Below are 26,304 nucleotides of genomic sequence, written 5' to 3' on the forward strand. Positions count from 1 at the left end.
AAGCACTTTTTCCACCCGGTTTCTAACCGGGGAGCTTTCGCGTGTTAAGCGAACGTGATAACCACTACACTACAGAAACTGCTGCATGTGATTTTTGCAAGGACTAAACCAAATTTTACTGCTATTCATTGCATGTATTTGAATTTCCAAAATATTATTATTCTCTGTTATAAATACAGTTCTTACTGAATGTGTCAAAGAGCACTGTTTACACCCGGTTTCGAACCTGGGACCTTTCGCGTGTGAAGCGAATGTGATAACCACTACACTACAGAAACTGCTGCATGTGGTTTTTGCAAGGACTAATCCAAATTTTACTGCTATTCATTGCATGTCTTTGAATTTCCAAAATATTATTATTCTCTGTTATAAATACAGTTATTACTGAATGTGTCAAAGAGCACTGTTTCCACCCGGTTTCGAAACGGGGACCTTTCGCGTGTGAAGCGAATGTGTAAACCACTACACTACAGAAACTGCTGCATGTGGTTTTTGCAAGGACTAAACCAAATATTACTGATATTCACTGCATGTATTTGAATTTCCAAAATAAGTCATTTATGAAAGCAACTATTCTCTGTTATAAATACAGTTCTTACTGAATGTGTGAAAGATCACTGTTTCCACCCGGTTTCGAACCGGGGACCTTTCGCGTGTGAAGCGAATTTGATAACCACTAAACTACAGAAACTGCTGCATGTGGTTTTTGCAAGGACTAAACCAAATTTTACTGATATTCACTGCATGTATTTGAATTTCCAAAATAAGGCATTTATGAAAGCAACTATTCTCTGTTATAAATACAGTTCTTACTGAATGTGTCAAAGAGCACTGTTTCCACCCGGTTTCGAACCGGGGACCTTTCACGTGTGAAGCGAATGTGATAACCACTACACTACAGAAACTGCTGCATTTGGTTATTGCAAGGACTAAACCAAATTTTACTGATATTCACTGCATGTATTTGAATTTCCAAAATAGTATTATTCTCTGTTATAAATACAGTTCTTACTGAATGTGTCAAAGAGCACTGTTTCCACCCGGTTTCGAACCGGGGACCTTTCGCGTGTGAAGCGAATGTGATAACCACTACACTACAGAAACTGCTGCATGTGGTTTTTGCAAGGACTAAACCAAATTTTACTGATATTCACTGCATGTATTTGAATTTCCAAAATAAGGCATTTATGAAAGTAACTATTCACTGTTAACAATACAGTTCTTACTGCATGTGTCAAAGAGCACTGTTTCCACCCGGTTTTGAACCGGGGACCTTTCCAATGTTAAGCGAACGTGATAACCACTACACTACAGAAACTGCTGCATGTGGTTTTTGCAAGGACTAAACCAAATTTTACTGATATTCACTGCATGTATTTGAATTTCCAAAATAAGGCATTTATGAAAGTAACTATTCACTGTTAACAATACAGTTCTTACTTAATGTGTCAAAGAGCACTGTTTCCACCCGGTTTCGAACCGGGGACCTTTCGCGTGTAAAGCGAACGTGATAACCACCACACTACAGAAACTGCTGAATGTGTTTTTTGCAAGGACTAAACCAAATTTTACTGATATTCACTGCATGTATTTGAATTTCCAAAATAAGGCATTTATGAAAGGAAGCACTTTTTCCACCCGGTTTCAAACCGGGGACCTTTCGCGTGTGAAGCGAATGTGATAACCTCTACACTACAGAAACTGCCGCATGTGATTTTTGCAAGGACTAAACCAAATTTGACTGATATTCACTGCATGTATTTGAATTTCTGAAATAAGGCATTTATGAAAGAAATCACTGTTTCCACCCGGTTTCGAACCGGGGACCTTTCGCGTGTTAAGCGAACGTGATAACCACTACACTACAGAAACTGCTGCATGTGGATTTTGCAAGGACTAAACCAAATTTTACTGCTATTCACTGCATGTATTTGAATTTCCAAAATATTATTATTCTCTCTTATAAATTCAGTTCTTACTGAATTTGTCAAAGAGCACTGTTTCCACCCGGTTTCGAACCGGGGACCTTTCGCGTGTGAAGCGAATGTGATAACCACTACACTACAGAAACTGCTGCATGTGGTTTTTGCAAGGACTAAACCAAATTTTACTGATATTCACTGCATGTATTTGAATTTCCAAAATAAGGCATTTATGAAAGAAAGCACTTTTTCCACCCGGTTTCTAACCGGGGAGCTTTCGCGTGTTAAGCGAACGTGATAACCACTACACTACAGAAACTGCTGCATGTGATTTTTGCAAGGACTAAACCAAATTTTACTGCTATTCATTGCATGTATTTGAATTTCCAAAATATTATTATTCTCTGTTATAAATACAGTTCTTACTGAATGTGTCAAAGAGCACTGTTTCCACCCGGTTTCGAACCGGGGACCTTTCGCGTGTGAAGCGAATGTGATAACCACTACACTACAGAAACTGCTGCATGTGGTTTTTGCAAGGACTAAACCAAATTTTACTGATATTCACTGCATGTATTTGAATTTCCAAAATAAGGCATTTATGAAAGAAAGCACTTTTTCCACCCGGTTTCTAACCGGGGAGCTTTCGCGTGTTAAGCGAACGTGATAACCACTACACTACAGAAACTGCTGCATGTGATTTTTGCAAGGACTAAACCAAATTTTACTGCTATTCATTGCATGTATTTGAATTTCCAAAATATTATTATTCTCTGTTATAAATACAGTTCTTACTGAATGTGTCAAAGAGCACTGTTTCCACCCGGTTTCGAACCGGGGACCTTTCGCGTGTGAAGCAAATGTGATAACCACTACACTACAGAAACTGCTGCATGTGGTTTTTGCAAGGACTAAACCAAATTTTACTGATATTCACTGCATGTATTTGAATTTCCAAAATAAGGCATTTATGAAAGCAACTATTCACTGTTAACAATACAGTTCTTACTGCATGTGTCAAAGAGCACTGTTTCCACCCGGTTTTGAACCGGGGACCTTTCCAATGTTAAGCGAACGTGATAACCACTACACTACAGAAACTGTTGAATGTGATTTTGCAAGGACTAAACCAAATTTTACTGATATTCACATCATTTATTTGAATTTCCAAATTAAGGCATTTATGAAAGCAACTATTCTCTGTTATAAATACAGTTCTTACTTAATGTGTCAAAGAGCACTGTTTCCACCCGGTTTCGAACCGGGGACCTTTTGCTTGTGAAGCGAATGTGATAACCACTACACTACAGAAACTGCTGCATGTGAATTCTGTAAGGACTAAACCAAATTTACCCTGATATTCACTGCATGTATTTGAATTTCCAAAATACTATTATTCTCTGTCATGAATACAGTTCTTACTGAATATGTCAAAGAGCACTGTTTCCACCCGGTTTCGAACCGGGGACCTTTCGCGTGTAAAGCGAACGTGATAACCACCACACTACAGAAACTGCTGAATGTGTTTTTTGCAAGGACTAAACCAAATTTTACTGCTATTCACTGCATGTATTTGAATTTCCAAAATATTATTATTCTCTGTTATAAATACAGTTCTTACTGAATGTGTCAAAGAGCACTGTTTCCACCCGGTTTCGAACCGGGGACCTTTCACGTGTTGAGCGAATGTGATAACCACTACACTACAGAAACTGCTGCATGTGATTTTTGCAAGGACTAAACAAAATTTTACTGATATTCACTGCATGTATTTGAATTTCCAAAATAAGGCACTTATGAAAGAAAGCACTGTTTCCACCTGGTTTCGAAACGGGGACCTTTCGCGTGTTAAGCGAAAGTGATAACCACTACACTACAGAAACTGCTGCATGTGGATTTTGCAAGGACTAAACCAAATTTGACTGATATTCACTGCATGTATTTGAATTTCCAAAATAAGGCATTTATGAAAGAAATCACTGTTTCCACCCGGTTTCGAACCGGGGACCTTTCGCGTGTTAAGCGAACGTTATAACCACTACACTACAGAAACTGCCGCATGTGATTTTTGCAAGGACTAAACCAAATTTGACTGATATTCACTGCATGTATTTGAATTTCCGAAATAAGGCATTTATGAAAGAAATCACTGTTTCCACCCGGTTTCGAACCGGGGACCTTTCGCGTGTTAAGCGAACGTGATAACCACTACACTACAGAAACTGCTGCATGTGGATTTTGCAAGGACTAAACCAAATTTTACTGCTATTCACTGCATGTATTTGAATTTCCAAAATATTATTATTCTCTGTTATAAATTCAGTTCTTACTGAATTTGTCAAAGAGCACTGTTTCCACCCGGTTTCGAACCGGGGACCTTTCGCGTGTGAAGCGAATGTGATAACCACTACACTACAGAAACTGCTGCATGTGGTTTTTGCAAGGACTAAACCAAATTTTACTGATATTCACTGCATGTATTTGAATTTCCAAAATAAGGCATTTATGAAAGAAAGCACTTTTTCCACCCGGTTTCTAACCGGGGAGCTTTCGCGTGTTAAGCGAACGTGATAACCACTACACTACAGAAACTGCTGCATGTGATTTTTGCAAGGACTAAACCAAATTTTACTGCTATTCATTGCATGTATTTGAATTTCCAAAATATTATTATTCTTTGTTATAAATACAGTTCTTACTGAATGTGTCAAAGAGCACTGTTTACACCCGGTTTCGAACCTGGGACCTTTCGCGTGTGAAGCGAATGTGTTAACCACTACACTACAGAAACTGCTGCATGTGATTTTTGCAAGGACTAATCCAAATTTTACTGCTATTCATTGCATGTCTTTGAATTTCCAAAATATTATTATTCTCTGTTATAAATACAGTTATTACTGAATGTGTCAAAGAGCACTGTTTCCACCCGGTTTCGAAACGGGGACCTTTCGCGTGTGAAGCGAATGTGATAACCACTACACTACAGAAACTGCTGCATGTGGTTTTTGCAAGGACTAAACCAAATATTACTGATATTCACTGCATGTATTTGAATTTCCAAAATAAGTCATTTATGAAAGCAACTATTCTCTGTTATAAATACAGTTCTTACTGAATGTGGGAAAGAGCACTGTTTCCACCCGGTTTCGAACCGGGGACCTTTCGCGTGTGAAGCGAATTTGATAACCACTACACTACAGAAACTGCTGCATGTGGTTTTTGCAAGGACTAAACCAAATTTTACTGATATTCACTGCATGTATTTGAATTTCCGAAATAAGGCATTTATGAAAGGAAGCACTTTTTCCACCCGGTTTCAAACCGGGCACCTTTCGCGTGTGAAGCGAATGTGATAACCTCTACACTACAGAAACTGCCGCATGTGATTTTTGCAAGGACTAAACCAAATTTTACTGATATTCACTGCATGTATTTGAATTTCCAATATAAGGCATTTATGAAAGCAACTATTCTCTGTTATAAATACAGTTCTTACTGAATGTGTCAAAGAGCACTGTTTCCACCCGGTTTCGAACCGGGGACCTTTCACATGTGAAGCGAATGTGATAACCACTACACTACAGAAACTGCTGCATTTGGTTTTTGCAAGGACTAAACCAAATTTTACTGATATTCACTGCATGTATTTGAATTTCCAAAATATTATTATTCTCTGTTATAAATACAGTTCTTACTGAATGTGTCAAAGAGCACTGTTTCCACCCGGTTTCGAACCGGGGACCTTTCGCGTGTGAAGCGAATGTGATAACCACTACACTACAGAAACTGCTGCATGTGGTTTTTGCAAGGACTAAACCAAATATTACTGATATTCACTGCATGTATTTGAATTTCCAAATTAAGGCATTTATGAAAGCAACTATTCTCTGTTATAAATACAGTTCTTACTGAATGTGTCAAAGAGCACTGTTTCCACCCGGTTTCGAACCGGGGACCTTTTGCTTGTGAAGCGAATGTGATAACCACTACACTACAGAAACTGCTGCATGTGAATTCTGTAAGGACTAAACCAAATTTACCCTGATATTCACTGCATGTATTTGAATTTCCAAAATACTATTATTCTCTGTCATGAATACAGTTCTTACTGAATATGTCAAAGAGCACTGTTTCCACCCGGTTTCGAACCGGGGACCTTTCGCGTGTGAAGCGAATGTGATAACCACTACACTACAGAAACTGCTGCATGTGGTTTTTGCAAGGACTAAACCAAATATTACTGATATTCACTGCATGTATTTGAATTTCCAAAATAAGTCATTTATGAAAGCAACTATTCTCTGTTATAAATACAGTTCTTACTGAATGTGGGAAAGAGCACTGTTTCCACCCGGTTTCGAACCGGGGACCTTTCGCGTGTGAAGCGAATTTGATAACCACTACACTACAGAAACAGCTGCATGTGGTTTTTGCAAGGACTAAACCAAATTTTACTGATATTCACTGCATGTATTTGAATTTCCAAAATAAGGCATTTATGAAAGGAAGCACTTTTTCCACCCGGTTTCAAACCGGGGACCTTTCGCGTGTGAAGCGAATGTGATAACCTCTACACTACAGAAACTGCCGCATGTGATTTTTGCAAGGACTAAACCAAATTTTACTGATATTCACTGCATGTATTTGAATTTCCAATATAAGGCATTTATGAAAGCAACTATTCTCTGTTATAATTACAGTTCTTACTGAATGTGTCAAAGAGCACTGTTTCCACCCGGTTTCGAACCGGGGACCTTTCACATGTGAAGCGAATGTGATAACCACTACACTACAGAAACTGTTGAATGTGATTTTGCAAGGACTAAACCAAATTTTACTGATATTCACATCATTTATTTGAATTTCCAAATTAAGGCATTTATGAAAGCAACTATTCTCTGTTATAAATACAGTTCTTACTTAATGTGTCAAAGAGCACTGTTTCCACCCGGTTTCGAACCGGGGACCTTTTGCTTGTGAAGCGAATGTGATAACCACTACACTACAGAAACTGCTGCATGTGAATTCTGTAAGGACTAAACCAAATTTACCCTGATATTCACTGCATGTATTTGAATTTCCAAAATACTATTATTCTCTGTCATGAATACAGTTCTTACTGAATATGTCAAAGAGCACTGTTTCCACCCGGTTTCGAACCGGGGACCTTTCGCGTGTAAAGCGAACGTGATAACCACCACACTACAGAAACTGCTGAATGTGTTTTTTGCAAGGACTAAACCAAATTTTACTGATATTCACTGCATGTATTTGAATTTCCAAAATAAGGCATTTATGAAAGGAAGCACTTTTTCCACCCGGTTTCAAACCGGGGACCTTTCGCGTGTGAAGCGAATGTGATAACCTCTACACTACAGAAACTGCCGCATGTGATTTTTCCAAGGACTAAACCAAATTTGACTGATATTCACTGCATGTATTTGAATTTCCAAAATAAGGCATTTATGAAAGAAATCACTGTTTCCACCCGGTTTCGAACCGGGGACCTTTCGCGTGTTAAGCGAACGTGATAACCACTACACTACAGAAACTGCTGCATGTGGATTTTGCAAGGACTAAACCAAATTTTACTGCTATTCACTGCATGTATTTGAATTTCCAAAATATTATTATTCTCTGTTATAAATACAGTTCTTACTGAATGTGTCAAAGAGCAATGTTTCCACCCGGTTTCGAACCGGGGACCTTTCACGTGTTGAGCGAATGTGATAACCACTACACTACAGAAACTGCTGCATGTGATTTTTGCAAGGACTAAACAAAATTTTACTGATATTCACTGCATGTATTTGAATTTCCAAAATAAGGCATTTATGAAAGAAAGCACTGTTTCCACCTGGTTTCGAAACGGGGACCTTTCGCGTGTTAAGCGAAAGTGATAACCACTACACTACAGAAACTGCTGCATGTGGATTTTGCAAGGACTAAACCAAATTTTACTGCTATTCACTGCATGTATTTGAATTTCCAAAATATTATTATTCTCTGTTATAAAAACAGTTCTTACTGAATGTGTCAAAGAGCACTGTTTCCACCCGGTTTCGAACCGGGGACCTTTCGCGTGTGAAGCAAATGTGATAACCACTACACTACAGAACCTGCTGCATGTGGTTTTTGCAAGGACTAAACCAAATTTTACTGATATTCACTGCATGTATTTGAATTTCCAAAATATTATTATTCTCTGTCATGAATACAGTTCTTACTGAATATGTCAAAGAGCACTGTTTCCACCCGGTTTCGAACCGGGGACCTTTCGCGTGTGAAGCGAATGTGATAACCACTACACTACAGAAACTGCTGCATGTGGTTTTTGCAAGGACTAAACCAAATATTACTGATATTCACTGCATGTATTTGAATTTCCAAAATAAGTCATTTATGAAAGCAACTATTCTCTGTTATAAATACAGTTCTTACTGAATGTGGGAAAGAGCACTGTTTCCACCCGGTTTCGAACCGGGGACCTTTCGCGTGTGAAGCGAATTTGATAACCACTACACTACAGAAACTGCTGCATGTGGTTTTTGCAAGGACTAAACCAAATTTTACTGATATTCACTGCATGTATTTGAATTTCCAAAATAAGGCATTTATGAAAGGAAGCACTTTTTCCACCCGGTTTCAAACCGGGGACCTTTCGCGTGTGAAGCGAATGTGATAACCTCTACACTACAGAAACTGCCGCATGTGATTTTTGCAAGGACTAAACCAAATTTTACTGATATTCACTGCATGTATTTGAATTTCCAATATAAGGCATTTATGAAAGCAACTATTCTCTGTTATAATTACAGTTCTTACTGAATGTGTCAAAGAGCACTGTTTCCACCCGGTTTCGAACCGGGGACCTTTCACATGTGAAGCGAATGTGATAACCACTACGCTACAGAAACTGTTGAATGTGATTTTGCAAGGACTAAACCAAATTTTACTGATATTCACATCATTTATTTGAATTTCCAAATTAAGGCATTTATGAAAGCAACTATTCTCTGTTATAAATACAGTTCTTACTTAATGTGTCAAAGAGCACTGTTTCCACCCGGTTTCGAACCGGGGACCTTTTGCTTGTGAAGCGAATGTGATAACCACTACACTACAGAAACTGCTGCATGTGAATTCTGTAAGGACTAAACCAAATTTACCCTGATATTCACTGCATGTATTTGAATTTCCAAAATACTATTATTCTCTGTCATGAATACAGTTCTTACTGAATATGTCAAAGAGCACTGTTTCCACCCGGTTTCGAACCGGGGACCTTTCGCGTGTAAAGCGAACGTGATAACCACCACACTACAGAAACTGCTGAATGTGTTTTTTGCAAGGACTAAACCAAATTTTACTGATATTCACTGCATGTATTTGAATTTCCAAAATAAGGCATTTATGAAAGGAAGCACTTTTTCCACCCGGTTTCAAACCGGGGACCTTTCGCGTGTGAAGCGAATGTGATAACCTCTACACTACAGAAACTGCCGCATGTGATTTTTGCAAGGACTAAACCAAATTTGACTGATATTCACTGCATGTATTTGAATTTCCAAAATAAGGCATTTATGAAAGAAATCACTGTTTCCACCCGGTTTCGAACCGGGGACCTTTCGCGTGTTAAGCGAACGTGATAACCACTACACTACAGAAACTGCTGCATGTGGATTTTGCAAGGACTAAACCAAATTTTACTGCTATTCACTGCATGTATTTGAATTTCCAAAATATTATTATTCTTTGTTATAAATACAGTTCTTACTGAATGTGTCAAAGAGCACTGTTTACACCCGGTTTCGAACCTGGGACCTTTCGCGTGTGAAGCGAATGTGATAACCACTACACTACAGAAACTGCTGCATGTGATTTTTGCAAGGACTAATCCAAATTTTACTGCTATTCATTGCATGTCTTTGAATTTCCAAAATATTATTATTCTCTGTTATAAATACAGTTATTACTGAATGTGTCAAAGAGCACTGTTTCCACCTGGTTTCGAAACGGGGACCTTTCGCGTGTGAAGCGAATGGGATAACCACTACACTACAGAAACTGCTGCATGTGGTTTTTGCAAGGACTAAACCAAATATTACTGATATTCACTGCATGTATTTGAATTTCCAAAATAAGTCATTTATGAAAGCAACTATTCTCTGTTATAAATACAGTTCTTACTGAATGTGGGAAAGAGCACTGTTTCCACCCGGTTTCGAACCGGGGACCTTTCGCGTGTGAAGCGAATTTGATAACCACTACACTACAGAAACTGCTGCATGTGGTTTTTGCAAGGACTAAACCAAATTTTACTGATATTCACTGCATGTATTTGAATTTCCAAAATAAGGCATTTATGAAAGGAAGCACTTTTTCCACCCGGTTTCAAACCGGGCACCTTTCGCGTGTGAAGCGAATGTGATAACCTCTACACTACAGAAACTGCCGCATGTGATTTTTGCAAGGACTAAACCAAATTTTACTGATATTCACTGCATGTATTTGAATTTCCAATATAAGGCATTTATGAAAGCAACTATTCTCTGTTATAAATACAGTTCTTACTGAATGTGTCAAAGAGCACTGTTTCCACCCGGTTTCGAACCGGGGACCTTTCACATGTGAAGCGAATGTGATAACCACTACACTACAGAAACTGCTGCATTTGGTTTTTGCAAGGACTAAACCAAATTTTACTGATATTCACTGCATGTATTTGAATTTCCAAAATATTATTATTCTCTGTTATAAATACAGTTCTTACTGAATGTGTCAAAGAGCACTGTTTCCACCCGGTTTCGAACCGGGGACCTTTCGCGTGTGAAGCGAATGTGATAACCACTACACTACAGAAACTGCTGCATGTGGTTTTTGCAAGGACTAAACCAAATATTACTGATATTCACTGCATGTATTTGAATTTCCAAATTAAGGCATTTATGAAAGCAACTATTCTCTGTTATAAATACAGTTCTTACTGAATGTGTCAAAGAGCACTGTTTCCACCCGGTTTCGAACCGGGGACCTTTTGCTTGTGAAGCGAATGTGATAACCACTACACTACAGAAACTGCTGCATGTGAATTCTGTAAGGACTAAACCAAATTTACCCTGATATTCACTGCATGTATTTGAATTTCCAAAATACTATTATTCTCTGTCATGAATACAGTTCTTACTGAATATGTCAAAGAGCACTGTTTCCACCCGGTTTCGAACCGGGGACCTTTCGCGTGTGAAGCGAATGTGATAACCACTACACTACAGAAACTGCTGCATGTGGTTTTTGCAAGGACTAAACCAAATATTACTGATATTCACTGCATGTATTTGAATTTCCAAAATAAGTCATTTATGAAAGCAACTATTCTCTGTTATAAATACAGTTCTTACTGAATGTGGGAAAGAGCACTGTTTCCACCCGGTTTCGAACCGGGGACCTTTCGCGTGTGAAGCGAATTTGATAACCACTACACTACAGAAACTGCTGCATGTGGTTTTTGCAAGGACTAAACCAAATTTTACTGATATTCACTGCATGTATTTGAATTTCCAAAATAAGGCATTTATGAAAGGAAGCACTTTTTCCACCCGGTTTCAAACCGGGGACCTTTCGCGTGTGAAGCGAATGTGATAACCTCTACACTACAGAAACTGCCGCATGTGATTTTTGCAAGGACTAAACCAAATTTTACTGATATTCACTGCATGTATTTGAATTTCCAATATAAGGCATTTATGAAAGCAACTATTCTCTGTTATAATTACAGTTCTTACTGAATGTGTCAAAGAGCACTGTTTCCACCCGGTTTCGAACCGGGGACCTTTCACATGTGAAGCGAATGTGATAACCACTACACTACAGAAACTGTTGAATGTGATTTTGCAAGGACTAAACCAAATTTTACTGATATTCACATCATTTATTTGAATTTCCAAATTAAGGCATTTATGAAAGCAACTATTCTCTGTTATAAATACAGTTCTTACTTAATGTGTCAAAGAGCACTGTTTCCACCCGGTTTCGAACCGGGGACCTTTTGCTTGTGAAGCGAATGTGATAACCACTACACTACAGAAACTGCTGCATGTGAATTCTGTAAGGACTAAACCAAATTTACCCTGATATTCACTGCATGTATTTGAATTTCCAAAATACTATTATTCTCTGTCATGAATACAGTTCTTACTGAATATGTCAAAGAGCACTGTTTCCACCCGGTTTCGAACCGGGGACCTTTCGCGTGTAAAGCGAACGTGATAACCACCACACTACAGAAACTGCTGAATGTGTTTTTTGCAAGGACTAAACCAAATTTTACTGATATTCACTGCATGTATTTGAATTTCCAAAATAAGGCATTTATGAAAGGAAGCACTTTTTCCACCCGGTTTCAAACCGGGGACCTTTCGCGTGTGAAGCGAATGTGATAACCTCTACACTACAGAAACTGCCGCATGTGATTTTTCCAAGGACTAAACCAAATTTGACTGATATTCACTGCATGTATTTGAATTTCCAAAATAAGGCATTTATGAAAGAAATCACTGTTTCCACCCGGTTTCGCACCGGGGACCTTTCGCGTGTTAAGCGAACGTGATAACCACTACACTACAGAAACTGCTGCATGTGGATTTTGCAAGGACTAAACCAAATTTTACTGCTATTCACTGCATGTATTTGAATTTCCAAAATATTATTATTCTCTGTTATAAATACAGTTCTTACTGAATGTGTCAAAGAGCAATGTTTCCACCCGGTTTCGAACCGGGGACCTTTCACGTGTTGAGCGAATGTGATAACCACTACACTACAGAAACTGCTGCATGTGATTTTTGCAAGGACTAAACAAAATTTTACTGATATTCACTGCATGTATTTGAATTTCCAAAATAAGGCATTTATGAAAGAAAGCACTGTTTCCACCTGGTTTCGAAACGGGGACCTTTCGCGTGTTAAGCGAAAGTGATAACCACTACACTACAGAAACTGCTGCATGTGGATTTTGCAAGGACTAAACCAAATTTTACTGCTATTCACTGCATGTATTTGAATTTCCAAAATATTATTATTCTCTGTTATAAAAACAGTTCTTACTGAATGTGTCAAAGAGCACTGTTTCCACCCGGTTTCGAACCGGGGACCTTTCGCGTGTGAAGCAAATGTGATAACCACTACACTACAGAACCTGCTGCATGTGGTTTTTGCAAGGACTAAACCAAATTTTACTGATATTCACTGCATGTATTTGAATTTCCAAAATATTATTATTCTCTGTCATGAATACAGTTCTTACTGAATATGTCAAAGAGCACTGTTTCCACCCGGTTTCGAACCGGGGACCTTTCGCGTGTGAAGCGAATGTGATAACCACTACACTACAGAAACTGCTGCATGTGGTTTTTGCAAGGACTAAACCAAATATTACTGATATTCACTGCATGTATTTGAATTTCCAAAATAAGTCATTTATGAAAGCAACTATTCTCTGTTATAAATACAGTTCTTACTGAATGTGGGAAAGAGCACTGTTTCCACCCGGTTTCGAACCGGGGACCTTTCACGTGTGAAGCGAATTTGATAACCACTACACTACAGAAACTGCTGCATGTGGTTTTTGCAAGGACTAAACCAAATTTTACTGATATTCACTGCATGTATTTGAATTTCCAAAATAAGGCATTTATGAAAGGAAGCACTTTTTCCACCCGGTTTCAAACCGGGGACCTTTCGCGTGTGAAGCGAATGTGATAACCTCTACACTACAGAAACTGCCGCATGTGATTTTTGCAAGGACTAAACCAAATTTTACTGATATTCACTGCATGTATTTGAATTTCCAATATAAGGCATTTATGAAAGCAACTATTCTCTGTTATAATTACAGTTCTTACTGAATGTGTCAAAGAGCATTGTTTCCACCCGGTTTCGAACCGGGGACCTTTCACATGTGAAGCGAATGTGATAACCACTACACTACAGAAACTGTTGAATGTGATTTTGCAAGGACTAAACCAAATTTTACTGATATTCACATCATTTATTTGAATTTCCAAATTAAGGCATTTATGAAAGCAACTATTCTCTGTTATAAATACAGTTCTTACTTAATGTGTCAAAGAGCACTGCTTCCACCCGGTTTCGAACCGGGGACCTTTTGCTTGTGAAGCGAATGTGATAACCACTACACTACAGAAACTGCTGAATGTGTTTTTTGCAAGGACTAAACCAAATTTTACTGATATTCACTGCATGTATTTGAATTTCCAAAATAAGGCATTTATGAAAGGAAGCACTTTTTCCACCCGGTTTCAAACCGGGGACCTTTCGCGTGTGAAGCGAATGTGATAACCTCTACACTACAGAAACTGCCGCATGTGATTTTTGCAAGGACTAAACCAAATTTGACTGATATTCACTGCATGTATTTGAATTTCCAAAATAAGGCATTTATGAAAGAAATCACTGTTTCCACCCGGTTTCGAACCGGGGACCTTTCGCGTGTTAAGCGAACGTGATAACCACTACACTACAGAAACTGCTGCATGTGGATTTTGCAAGGACTAAACCAAATTTTACTGCTATTCACTGCATGTATTTGAATTTCCAAAATATTATTATTCTCTGTTATAAATACAGTTCTTACTGAATGTGTCAAAGAGCAATGTTTCCACCCGGTTTCGAACCGGGGACCTTTCACGTGTTGAGCGAATGTGATAACCACTACACTACAGAAACTGCTGCATGTGATTTTTGCAAGGACTAAACAAAATTTTACTGATATTCACTGCATGTATTTGAATTTCCAAAATAAGGCATTTATGAAAGAAAGCACTGTTTCCACCTGGTTTCGAAACGGGGACCTTTCGCGTGTTAAGCGAAAGTGATAACCACTACACTACAGAAACTGCTGCATGTGGATTTTGCAAGGACTAAACCAAATTTTACTGCTATTCACTGCATGTATTTGAATTTCCAAAATATTATTATTCTCTGTTATAAAAACAGTTCTTACTGAATGTGTCAAAGAGCACTGTTTCCACCCGGTTTCGAACCGGGGACCTTTCGCGTGTGAAGCAAATGTGATAACCACTACACTACAGAACCTGCTGCATGTGGTTTTTGCAAGGACTAAACCAAATTTTACTGATATTCACTGCATGTATTTGAATTTCCAAAATATTATTATTCTCTGTTATAAATATAGTTCTTACTGAATGTGTCAAAGAGCACTGTTTCCAACCGGGTTTCGAACCGGGGACATTTCGCGTGTGAAGCAAATGTGATAACCACTACACTACAGAAACTGCTGGATGTGGTTTTTGCAAGGACTAAACCAAATATTTTCTGATATTCACTGCATGTATTTGAATTTCCAAAATAAGTCATTTATGAAAGTAACTATTCTCTGTTATAAATACAGTTCTTACTGAATGTGTCAAAGAGCACTGTTTCCACCCGGTTTCGAACCGGGGACCTTTCACGTGTGAAGCGAATGTGATAACCACTACACTACAGAAACTGCTGCATTTGGTTTTTGCAAGGACTAAACCAAATTTTACTGATATTCACTGCATGTATTTGAATTTCCCAAATATTATTATTCTCTGTTATAAACACAGTTCTTACTGAATGTGTCAAAGAGCACTGTTTCCACCCGGTTTTGAACCGGGGACCTTTCCAATGTTAAGCGAACGTGATAACCACTACACTACAGAAACTGTTGAATGTGATTTTGCAAGGACTAAACCAAATTTTACTGATATTCACATCATTTATTTGAATTTCCAAATTAAGGCATTTATGAAAGCAACTATTCTCTGTTATAAATACAGTTCTTACTTAATGTGTCAAAGAGCACTGTTTCCACCCGGTTTCGAACCGGGGACCTTTTGCGTGTGAAGCAAATGTGATAACCACTACACTACAGAAACTGCTGCATGTGAATTCTGTAAGGACTAAACCAAATTTCACTGATATTCACTGCATGTATTTGAATTTCCAAAATACTATTATTCTCTGTTATGAATACAGTTCTTACTGAATATGTCAAAGAGCACTGTTTCCACCCGGTTTCGAACCGGGGACCTTTCGCGTGTAAAGCGAACGTGATAACCACCACACTACAGAAACTGCTGAATGTGTTTTTTGCAAGGACTAAACCAAATTTTACTGATATTCACTGCATGTATTTGAAGTTCCAAAATAAGGCATTTATGAAAGAAAGCACTGTTTCCACCCGGTTTCAAACCGGGGACCTTTCGCGTGTTAAGCTAACGTGATAACCACTACACTACAGAAACTGCTGCATGTGATTTTTGTAAGGACTAAACCAAATTTTACTGCTATTCACTGCATGTATTTGAATTTCCAAAATATTATTATTCTCTGTTATAAATACAGTTCTTACTGAATGTGTCAAAGTGCACTGTTTCCACTCGGTTACGAACCAGGGACCTTCCGCGTGTTAAGCGAACGTGATAACCACTACACTACAGAAACTTCTGCATGTGGTCTTTGCAAGGACTAAACCAAATTTTACTGATATTCACTGCATGTATTTGAATTTCCAAAATACTATTATTCTCTGTTATGAATACAGTTCTTACTGAATATGTCAAAGAGCACTGTTTCCACCCGGTTTCGAACCGGGGACCTTTCGCGTGTAAAGCGAACGTGATAACCACCACACTACAGAAACTGCTGAATGTGTTTTTTGCAAGGACTAAACCAAATTTTACTGATATTCACTGCATGTATTTGAATTTCCAAAATAAGGCATTTATGAAAGCAACTATTCACTGTTAACAATACAGTTCTTACTGCATGTGTCAAAGAGCACTGTTTCCACCGGGTTTCGAACCGGGGACCTTTCGCGTGTAAAGCAAACATGATAACCACTACACTACAGAAACTGCTTCGTGTGGTTTTTGCAAGGACTAAACCAAATTTTACTGATATTCACTGCATGTATTTGAATTTCCAAAATAAGGCATTTATGAAAGAAAGCACTTTTTCCACCTGGTTTCAAACCAGGGACCTTTTGCGTGTTAAGCGAACGTGATAACCACTACACTACAGAAACTGCTGCATGGGATTTTTGCAAGGACTAAACCAAATTTTACTGATATTCACTGCATGTCTTTGAATGTCCAAAATAAGGCATTTATGAAAGCAACTATTCACTGTTATGAATACAGTTCTTACTGAATGTGTCAAAGAGCACTGTTTCCACCCGGGGACCTTTCGCGTGTGAAGCGAATGTGATAACCACTACACTACAGAAACTGCTGCATGTGGTTTTTGCAAGGACTAAAACAAATTTTACTGATATTCACATCATTTATTTGAATTTCCAAAATAAGGCATTTATGAAAGCAACTATTCACTGTTATAAATACAGTTCTTACTGAATGTGTCAAAGAGCACTGTTTCCACCCGGTTTCGAACCGGGGACCTTTCGCGTGTTAAGCGAACGTCTTAACCACTACACTACAGAAACTACTGCATGTGTTTTTTGCAAGGACTAAACCAAATTTTACTGATATTCACATCATTTATTTGAATTTCCAAAATTATATATTTATGAAAGCAACTATTCACTGTTATAAATACAGTTCTTACTGAATGTGTCAAAGAGCACTGTTTCCACCCGGTTTAGAACCGGGGACCTTTCACGTGTGAAGCGAACGTGATAACCACTACACTACAGAAACTGCTTCATGTGTTTTTTGCAAGGACTAAACCAAATTTTACTGATATTCACATCATTTATTTGAATTTCCAAAATAAGGCATTTATGAAAGCAACTATTCACTGTTATAAATACAGTTCTTACTGATATTCACTGCATGTATTTGAATTTCCAAAATTAGGCTTTTATGAAAGCAACTATTCTCTGTTATAAATACAGTTCTTACTGAATGTGTCAAAGAGCACTGTTTCCACCCGGTTTCGAACCTGTGAAGCAAATGTGATAACCACTACACTACAGAAACTACTGCATGTGGCTTTTGCAAGGACTAAACCAAATTTTACTGATATTCACTGCATGTATTTTAATTTCCAAAATAAGGCATTTATGAAAGAAAGCACTGTTCCCACCCGGTTTCGAACCTGTGACCTTTCGCGTGTGAAGCGAATGTGATAACCACTGCACTACAGAAACTACTGCATGTGGTTTTTGCAAGGACTAAACCAAATTTTACTGATATTCACATCATTTATTTGAATTTCCAAAATATTATTATTCTCTGTTATAAATACAGTTCTTACTGAATGTGTCAAAGAGCACTGTTTCCACCCGGTTTCGAACCGGGGACCTTTCGCATGTGAAGCGAATGTGATAACCACTACACTACAGAAACTGCTGCATGTGTTTTTTGCAAGGACTAAACCAAATTTTACTGATATTCACTGCATGTCTTTGAATTTCCAAAATAAGGCATTTATGAAAGCAACTATTCACTGTTATAAATACAGTTCTTACTGAATGTGTCAAAGAGCACTGTTTCCACCCGGTTTCGAACCGGGGACCTTTCGCATGTTAAGCGAACGTCTTAACCACTACACTACAGAAACTGCTGCATGTGAGTTTTGCAAGGACTTAACCAAATTTGACTGATATTCACATCATTTATTTGAATTTCCAAAATAAGATATTTATGAAAGCAACTATTCACTGTTATAAATACAGTTCTTACTGAATTGGTCAAAGAGCACTGTTTCCACCCGGTTTCGAACCGGGGAACTTTCTGGTGTGAAGCGAATGTGATAACCACTACACTACAGAAATCGCTGCATTTGGTTTTTGCAAGGACTAAACCAAATTTTACTGATATTTACTGCATGTATTTGAATTTCCAATATAAGGCATTTATGAAAGCAACTATTCACTGTTATAAATACAGTTCTTACTGAATGTGTCAAAGAGCACTGTTTCCACCCGGTTTCGAACCGGGGACCTTTCGCGTGTGAAGCGAACGTGATAACCACTACACTACAGAAACTGCTTCATGTGTTTTTTGCAAGAACTAAACCAAATTTTACTGATATTCACTGCATGTATTTGAATTTCCAAAATAAGGCATTTATGAAAGAAAGCTCTGTTTCCACCCGGTTTCGAACCAGGGACCTTTCGCGTGTTAAGCGAACGTGATAACCACTACACTACAGAAACTGCTGCATTTTATTTTTGCAAGGACTAAACCAAATTTTACTGATATTCACATCATTTATTTGAATTTCCAAAATTAAGGCATTTATGAAAGCAACTATTCAATAATATAAATACAGTTCTTACTGAATGTGTCAAAGAGCACTGTTTCCACCCGGTTTCGAACCGGGGACCTTTCGCGTGTGAAGCGAATGTGATAACCACTACACTACAGAAACTACTGTATGTGGTTTTTGCAAGGACTAAACCAAATTTTACTGATATTCACTGCATGTCTTTGAATTTCCAAAATAAGGCATTTATGAAAGCAACTATTCACTGTTATAAATACAGTTCTTACTGAATGTGTCAAAGAGCACTGTTTCCACCCGGTTTCGAACCGGGGACCTTTCGCGTGTGAAGCGAACGTGATAACCACTACACTACAGAAACTGCTTCATGTGTTTTTTGCAAGAACTAAACCAAATTTTACTGATATTCACTGCATGTCTTTGAATTTCCAAAATAAGGCATTTATGAAAGCAACTATTCACTGTTATAAATACAGTTCTTACTGAATGTGTCAAAGAGCACTGTTTCCACCCGGTTTCGAACCGGGGACCTTTCGCGTGTGAAGCGAACGTGATAACCACTACAATACAGAAACTGCTTCATGTGTTTTTTGCAAGAACTAAACCAAATTTTACTGATATTCACTGCATGTATTTGAATTTCCAAAATAAGGCATTTATGAAAGAAAGCTCTTTTTCCACCCGGTTTCAAACCAGGGACCTTTCGCGTGTTAAGCGAACGTGATAACCACTACACTACAGAAACTGCTGCATGTGATTTTTGCAAGGACTAAACCAAATTTTACTGATATTCACTGCATGTCTTTGAATTTCCAAAATAAGGCATTTATGAAAGCAACTATTCACTGTTATAAATACAGTTCTTACTGAATGTGTCAAAGAGCACTGTTTCCACCCGGTTTCAAACCGGGGACCTTTCGCATGTAAAGCAAACGTGATAACCACTACACTACAGAAACTGCCGCATGTGATTTTTGCAAGGACTAAACCAAATTTGACTGCTATTCATTGCATGTATTACAATTTCCAAAATATTATTATTCTCTGTTATAAAAAAATGTTCTTACTGAATGTGTCAAAGAGCACTGTTTCCACCCGGTTTCGAACCGGGGACCTGTCGCATGTGAAGCGAATGTGATAACCACTACACTACAGAAACTGCTTCATGTGGTTTTTGCAAGGACTAAACCAAATTTTACTGATATTCACTGCATGTATTTGAATTTCCAAAATAAGGCATTTATGAAAGAAAGCACTTTTTCCACCCGGTTTCAAACCAGGGACCTTTCGCGTGTTAAGCGAACGTGATAACCACTACACTACAGGAACTGCTGCATGTGATTTTTGCAAGGACTAAACCAAATTTTACTGATATTCACATCATTTATTTGAATTTCCAAAATAAGGAATTTATGAAAGCCACTATTCACTGTTATAAATACAGTTCTTACTGAATGTGTCAAAGAGCACTGTTTCCACCCAGTTTCGAAACGGGGACCTTTCGCGTGTGAAGCGAATGTGATAACCACTACACTACAGAAACTGCCGCATGTGATTTTTGCAAGGACTAAACCAAATTTTACTGCTATTCACTGCATGTATTTGAATTTCCAAAATATTATTATTCTCTGTTATAAATACAGTTCTTACTGAATGTGTCAAAGAGCACTGTTTCCACCCGGTTTCGAACCGGGGACCTTTAGCGTGTGAAGCAAATGTGATAACCACTACACTACAGAAACTGCTGCATGTGGTTTTTGCAAGGACTAAACCAAATTTTACTGATATTGACTGCATGTATTTGAATTTCCAAAATAAGGCATTTATGAAAGAAAGCACTTTTTCCACCCGGTTTCGAACCGTGGACCTTTCACGTGTTAAGCGAACGTGATAACCACTACACTACAGAAACTGCTGCATGTGGTTTTTGCAAGGACTAAACCAAATTTTACTGATATTCACATCATTTATTTGAATTTCCAAAATAAGGAATTTATGAAAGCAACTATTCACTGTTATAAATACAGTTCTTACTGAATGTGTCAAAGACCACTGTTTCCACCCAGTTTCGAACCGGGGACCTTTCGCATGTAAAGCGAATGTGATAACCAATACACTACAGAAACTACTGCATGTGGTTTTTGCAAGGACTAAACCAAATTTTACTGATATTCACTGCATGTATTTGAATTTCCAAAATATTATTATCTGTTATAAATACAGTTCTTACTGAATGTGTCAAAGAGCACTGTTTCCACCCGGTTTCGAACCGGGGACCTTTCGCGTGTGAAGCGAATGTGATAACCACTACACTACAGACACTGCTTCATGTGGTTTTTGCAAGGACTAAACCAAATTTTATTGATATTCACTGCATGTCTTTGAATTTCCAAAATAAGGCATTTATGAAAGCAACTATTCACTGTTATAAATACAGTTCTTACTGAATGTGTCAAAGAGCATTGTTTCCACACGGTTTCGAACCGGGGACCTTTCGCGTGTAAAGCGAACGTGATAACCACTACACTACAGAAAATGCCGCATGTGATTTTTGCAAGGACTAAACCAAATTTTACTGCTATTCACTGCATGTATTTGAATTTCCAAAATATTATTATCTGTTATAAATACAGTTCTTACTGAATGTGTCAAAGAGCACTGTTTCCACCCAGGTTTCGAACCGGGGACCTTTCGCGTGTGAAGCGAATGTGATAATCACTACATTACAGAAATCGCTGCATGTGGTTTTTGCAAGGACTAAACCAAATTTTACTGATATTCACTGCATGTATTTGAATTTCCAATATAAGGCATTTATGAAAGAAAGCACTTTTTCCACCCGGTTTCAAACCAGGGACCTTTCGCGTGTTAAGCGAACGTGATAACCACTACACTACAGAAACTGCCGCATGTGATTTTTGCAAGGACTAAACCAAATTTTACTGATATTCACTGCATGTATTTGAATTTCCAAAATATTATTATCTGTTATAAATACAGTTCTTACTGAATGTATCAAAGAGCACTGTTTCCACCCGGTTTCGAACCGGGGACCTTTCGCGTGTGAAGCAAATGTGATAACCACTACACTACAGAAACTGCTTCATGTGGTTTTTGCAAGGACTAAACCAAATTTTAATGATATTCACTCCATGTCTTTGAATTTCCAAAATAAGGCATTTATGAAAGCAACTATTCACTGTTATAAATACAGTTCTTACTGAATGTGTCAAAGAGCATTGTTTCCACCCGGTTTCGAACCGGGGACCTTTCTCGTGTAAAGCAAACGTGATAACCACTACACTACAGAAACTGCCGCATGTGATTTTTGCAAGGACTAAACCAAATTTTACTGCTATTCACTGCATGTATTTGAATTTCCAAAATATTATTATCTGTTATAAATACAGTTCTTACTGAATGTGTCAAAGAGCACTGTTTCCACCCAGGTTTCGAACCGGGGACCTTTCGCGTGTGAAGCGAATGTGATAATCACTACATTACAGAAATCGCTGCATGTGGTTTTTGCATGGACTAAACCAAATTTTACTGATATTCACTGCATGTATTTGAATTTCCAATATAAGGCATTTATGAAAGAAAGCACTTTTTCCACCCGGTTTCAAACCAGGGACCTTTCGCGTGTTAAGCGAACGTGATAACCACTACACTACAGAAACTGCCGCATGTGATTTTTGCAAGGACTAAACCAAATTTTACTGATATTCCCATCATTTATTTGAATTTCCAAAATAAGGCATTTATGAAAGCAACTATTCACTGTTATAAATACAGTTCTTACTGAATGTGTCAAAGAGCACTGTTTCCACCCGGTTTCGAACCGGGGACCTTTCGCGTGTAAAGCGAACGTGATAACCACTACACTACAGAAACTGCCGCATGTGATTTTTGCAAGGACTAAACCAAATTTTACTGCTATTCACTGCATGTATTTGAATTTCCAAAATATTATTATCTGTTATAAATACAGTTCTTACTGAATGTGTCAAAGAGCACTGTTTCCACCCGGTTTCGAACCGGGGACCTTTCGCGTGTTAAGCGAACGTGATAACCACTACACTACCGAAACTGCTGCATGTGATTTTTGCAAGGACTAAACCAAATTTTACTGATATTCACATCATTTATTTGAATTTCCAAAATAAGGCATTTATGAAAGCAACTATTCACTGTTCTAAATTCAGTTTTTACTGAATGTGTCAAAGAGCACTGTTTCCACCCGGTTTCGAACCGGGGACCTTACGCGTGTGAAGCAAATGTGATAACCACTACACTACAGAAACTGCTGCATGTGATTTTTGCAAGGACTAAACCAAATTTTACTGATATTCACTGCATGTATTTGAATTTCCAAAATAAGGTATTTATGAAAGAATGCACTGTTTCCACCCTATTTCAAACCGGGGACCTTTCGCGTGTTAAGCGAACGTGATAACCACTACACTACAGAAACTGCCGCATGTGATTTTTGCAAGGACTAAACCAAATTTTACTGATATTCACTGCATGTCTTTGAATTTCCAAAATAAGGCATTTATGAAAGCAACTATTCACTGTTATAAATACAGTTCTTACTGAATGTGTCAATGAGCACTGTTTCCACCCGGTTTCAAACCGGGGACCTTTCGCGTGTGAAGCGAATGTGATAACCACTACACTACAGAAACTGCTGCATGTGATTTTTGCAAGGTCTAAACCAAATTTTACTGATATTCACATCATTTATTTGAATTTCCAATATAAGGCATTTATGAAAGAATGCACTGTTTCCACCCGTTTTCGAACCGGGGACCTTTCGCGTGTTAAGCGAACGTGATAACCACTACACTACAGAAACTGCTGCATGTGATTTTTGCAAGGACTAAACCAAATTTTACTGATATTCACTGCATGTATTTGAATTTCCAAAATATTATTATCTGTTATAAATACAGTTCTTACTGAATGTGTCAAAGAGCACTGTTTCCACCCGGTTTCGAACCGGGGACCTTTCGCGTGTGAAGCAAATGTGATAACCACTACACTACAGAAACTGCTTCATGTGGTTTTTGCAAGGACTAAACCAAATTTTAATGATATTCACTCCATGTCTTTGAATTTCCAAAATAAGGCATTTATGAAAGCAACTATTCACTGTTATAAATACAGTTCTTACTGAAAGTGTCAAAGAGCATTGTTTCCACCCGGTTTCGAACCGGGGACCTTTCTCGTGTAAAGCAAACGTGATAACCACTAGACTACAGAAACTGCCGCATGTGATTTTTGCAAGGACTAAACCAAATTTTACTGCTATTCACTGCATGTATTTGAATTTCCAAAATATTATTATCTGTTATAAATACAGTTCTGACTGAATGTGTCAAAGAGCACTGTTTCCACCCGGTTTCGAACCGGGGACCTTTCGCGTGTGAAGCAAATGTGATAACCACTACACTACAGAAACTGCTTCATGTGGTTTTTGCAAGGACTAAACCAAATTTTACTGATATTCACTGCATGTCTTTGAATTTCCAAAATAAGGCATTTATGAAAGCAACTATTCACTGTTATAAATACAGTTCTTACTGAATGTGTCAAAGAGCACTGTTTCCACCCGGTTTCGAACCGGGGACCTTTCGCGTGTAAAGCGAACGTGATAACCACTACACTACAGAAACTGCCGCATGTGATTTTTGCAAGGACTAAACCAAATTTTACTGCTATTCACTGCATGTATTTGAATTTCCAAAATATTATTATCTGTTATAAATACAGTTCTTACTGAATGTGTCAAAGAGCACTGTTTCCACCCGGTTTCGAACCGGGGACCTTTCGCGTGTGAAGCGAATGTGATAACCACTACACTACAGAAACTGCTTCATGTGGTTTTTGCAAGGACTAAACCAAATTTTACTGATATTCACTGCATGTATTTGAATTTCCAAAATATTATTATCTGTTATAAATACAGTTCTTACTGAATGTGTCAAAGAGCACTGTTTCCACCCGGTTTCAAACCGGGGACCTTTCGCGTGTGAAGCGAATGTGATAACCACTACACTACAGAAACTGCTTCATGTGGGTTTTGCAAGGACTAAACCAAATTTTACTGATATTCACTGCATGTATTTGAATTTCCAAAATAAGGCATTTATGAAAGAAAGCACTTTTTCCACCCGGTTTCAAACCAGGTACCTTTCGCGTGTTAAGCGAACGTGATAACCACTACACTACAGAAACTGCTGCATGTGATTTTTGCAAGGACTAAACCAAATTTTACTGATATTCACATCATTTATTTGAATTTCCAAAATAAGGCATTTATGAAAGCAACTTTTCACTGTTATAAATTCAGTTCTTACTGAATGTGTCAAAGAGCACTGTTTCCACCCGGTTTCGAACCGGGGACCTTTCGCATGTAAAGCGAACGTGATAACCACTACACTACAGAAACTGCCGCATGTGATTTTTGCAAGGACTAAACCAAATTTTACTGCTATTCACTGCATGTATTTGAATTTCCAAAATATTATTATCTGTTATGAATACAGTTCTTACTGAATGTGTCAAAGAGCACTTTTTCCACCCGGTTTCAAACCAGGGACCTTTCGCGTGTGAAGCGAACGTGATAACCACTACACTACAGAAACTGCTGCATGTGATTTTTGCAAGGACTAAACCAAATTTTACTGATATTCACATAATTTATTTGAATTTCCAAAATAAGGCATTTATGAAAGCAACTATTCACTGTTATGAATTCAGTTTTTACTGAATGTGTCAAAGAGCATTGTTGCCACCCGGTTTCGAACCGGGGACCTTTCGCTTGTGAAGCAAATGTGATAACCACTACACTACAGAAACTGCTGCATGTGATTTTTGCAAGGACTAAACCAAATTTTACTGATATTCACTGCATGTATTTGAATTTCCAAAATAAGGTATTTATGAAAGAATGCACTGTTTCCACCCTATTTCAAACCGGGGACCTTTCGCGTGTGAAGCGAACGTGATAACCACTACACTACAGAAACTGCCGCATGTGATTTTTGCAAGGACTAAACCAAATTTTACTGATATTCACTGCATGTCTTTGAATTTCCAAAATAAGGCATTTATGAAAGCA

At 38.0% G+C, this 26,304-nt stretch overlaps 23 non-coding genes across 23 annotated transcripts; all 23 read right to left on the reverse strand.

Moving 5' to 3' along the window:
- Positions 1–1,031: 1,031 nt before the first annotated feature.
- Positions 1,032–1,104, reverse strand: trnav-cac (transfer RNA valine (anticodon CAC)). The gene has a single exon. It is a non-coding gene; the product is annotated as a tRNA-Val (tRNA).
- Positions 1,105–1,799: 695 nt separating this feature from the next.
- On the reverse strand, positions 1,800–1,872 carry trnav-aac (transfer RNA valine (anticodon AAC)). The gene has a single exon. It is a non-coding gene; the product is annotated as a tRNA-Val (tRNA).
- A 126-nt stretch (positions 1,873–1,998) lies between these two features.
- trnav-cac (transfer RNA valine (anticodon CAC)) lies at positions 1,999–2,071 on the reverse strand. Its single transcript has one exon. It is a non-coding gene; the product is annotated as a tRNA-Val (tRNA).
- A 296-nt stretch (positions 2,072–2,367) lies between these two features.
- On the reverse strand, positions 2,368–2,440 carry trnav-cac (transfer RNA valine (anticodon CAC)). Its single transcript has one exon. It is a non-coding gene; the product is annotated as a tRNA-Val (tRNA).
- Positions 2,441–4,072: 1,632 nt separating this feature from the next.
- trnav-aac (transfer RNA valine (anticodon AAC)) lies at positions 4,073–4,145 on the reverse strand. Its single transcript has one exon. It is a non-coding gene; the product is annotated as a tRNA-Val (tRNA).
- Positions 4,146–4,271: 126 nt separating this feature from the next.
- Positions 4,272–4,344, reverse strand: trnav-cac (transfer RNA valine (anticodon CAC)). Its single transcript has one exon. It is a non-coding gene; the product is annotated as a tRNA-Val (tRNA).
- Positions 4,345–5,636: 1,292 nt separating this feature from the next.
- Positions 5,637–5,709, reverse strand: trnav-cac (transfer RNA valine (anticodon CAC)). The gene has a single exon. It is a non-coding gene; the product is annotated as a tRNA-Val (tRNA).
- A 341-nt stretch (positions 5,710–6,050) lies between these two features.
- trnav-cac (transfer RNA valine (anticodon CAC)) lies at positions 6,051–6,123 on the reverse strand. The gene has a single exon. It is a non-coding gene; the product is annotated as a tRNA-Val (tRNA).
- Positions 6,124–7,401: 1,278 nt separating this feature from the next.
- Positions 7,402–7,474, reverse strand: trnav-aac (transfer RNA valine (anticodon AAC)). Its single transcript has one exon. It is a non-coding gene; the product is annotated as a tRNA-Val (tRNA).
- Positions 7,475–8,168: 694 nt separating this feature from the next.
- trnav-cac (transfer RNA valine (anticodon CAC)) lies at positions 8,169–8,241 on the reverse strand. The gene has a single exon. It is a non-coding gene; the product is annotated as a tRNA-Val (tRNA).
- A 1,278-nt stretch (positions 8,242–9,519) lies between these two features.
- trnav-aac (transfer RNA valine (anticodon AAC)) lies at positions 9,520–9,592 on the reverse strand. The gene has a single exon. It is a non-coding gene; the product is annotated as a tRNA-Val (tRNA).
- A 1,122-nt stretch (positions 9,593–10,714) lies between these two features.
- trnav-cac (transfer RNA valine (anticodon CAC)) lies at positions 10,715–10,787 on the reverse strand. The gene has a single exon. It is a non-coding gene; the product is annotated as a tRNA-Val (tRNA).
- Positions 10,788–11,128: 341 nt separating this feature from the next.
- Positions 11,129–11,201, reverse strand: trnav-cac (transfer RNA valine (anticodon CAC)). The gene has a single exon. It is a non-coding gene; the product is annotated as a tRNA-Val (tRNA).
- A 2,045-nt stretch (positions 11,202–13,246) lies between these two features.
- Positions 13,247–13,319, reverse strand: trnav-cac (transfer RNA valine (anticodon CAC)). Its single transcript has one exon. It is a non-coding gene; the product is annotated as a tRNA-Val (tRNA).
- A 1,078-nt stretch (positions 13,320–14,397) lies between these two features.
- trnav-aac (transfer RNA valine (anticodon AAC)) lies at positions 14,398–14,470 on the reverse strand. The gene has a single exon. It is a non-coding gene; the product is annotated as a tRNA-Val (tRNA).
- A 1,322-nt stretch (positions 14,471–15,792) lies between these two features.
- Positions 15,793–15,865, reverse strand: trnav-cac (transfer RNA valine (anticodon CAC)). Its single transcript has one exon. It is a non-coding gene; the product is annotated as a tRNA-Val (tRNA).
- A 3,002-nt stretch (positions 15,866–18,867) lies between these two features.
- Positions 18,868–18,940, reverse strand: trnav-cac (transfer RNA valine (anticodon CAC)). Its single transcript has one exon. It is a non-coding gene; the product is annotated as a tRNA-Val (tRNA).
- A 97-nt stretch (positions 18,941–19,037) lies between these two features.
- On the reverse strand, positions 19,038–19,110 carry trnav-aac (transfer RNA valine (anticodon AAC)). The gene has a single exon. It is a non-coding gene; the product is annotated as a tRNA-Val (tRNA).
- A 142-nt stretch (positions 19,111–19,252) lies between these two features.
- Positions 19,253–19,325, reverse strand: trnav-cac (transfer RNA valine (anticodon CAC)). The gene has a single exon. It is a non-coding gene; the product is annotated as a tRNA-Val (tRNA).
- Positions 19,326–19,466: 141 nt separating this feature from the next.
- Positions 19,467–19,539, reverse strand: trnav-cac (transfer RNA valine (anticodon CAC)). Its single transcript has one exon. It is a non-coding gene; the product is annotated as a tRNA-Val (tRNA).
- A 3,460-nt stretch (positions 19,540–22,999) lies between these two features.
- trnav-uac (transfer RNA valine (anticodon UAC)) lies at positions 23,000–23,072 on the reverse strand. The gene has a single exon. It is a non-coding gene; the product is annotated as a tRNA-Val (tRNA).
- A 1,711-nt stretch (positions 23,073–24,783) lies between these two features.
- On the reverse strand, positions 24,784–24,856 carry trnav-uac (transfer RNA valine (anticodon UAC)). The gene has a single exon. It is a non-coding gene; the product is annotated as a tRNA-Val (tRNA).
- A 123-nt stretch (positions 24,857–24,979) lies between these two features.
- On the reverse strand, positions 24,980–25,052 carry trnav-cac (transfer RNA valine (anticodon CAC)). Its single transcript has one exon. It is a non-coding gene; the product is annotated as a tRNA-Val (tRNA).
- Positions 25,053–26,304: the final 1,252 nt, after the last annotated feature.

The sequence above is a fragment of the Salvelinus alpinus genome, chromosome 3 (assembly GCF_045679555.1).
Source record: "Salvelinus alpinus chromosome 3, SLU_Salpinus.1, whole genome shotgun sequence".
Taxonomy (NCBI): Eukaryota; Metazoa; Chordata; class Actinopteri; order Salmoniformes; family Salmonidae; genus Salvelinus; species Salvelinus alpinus.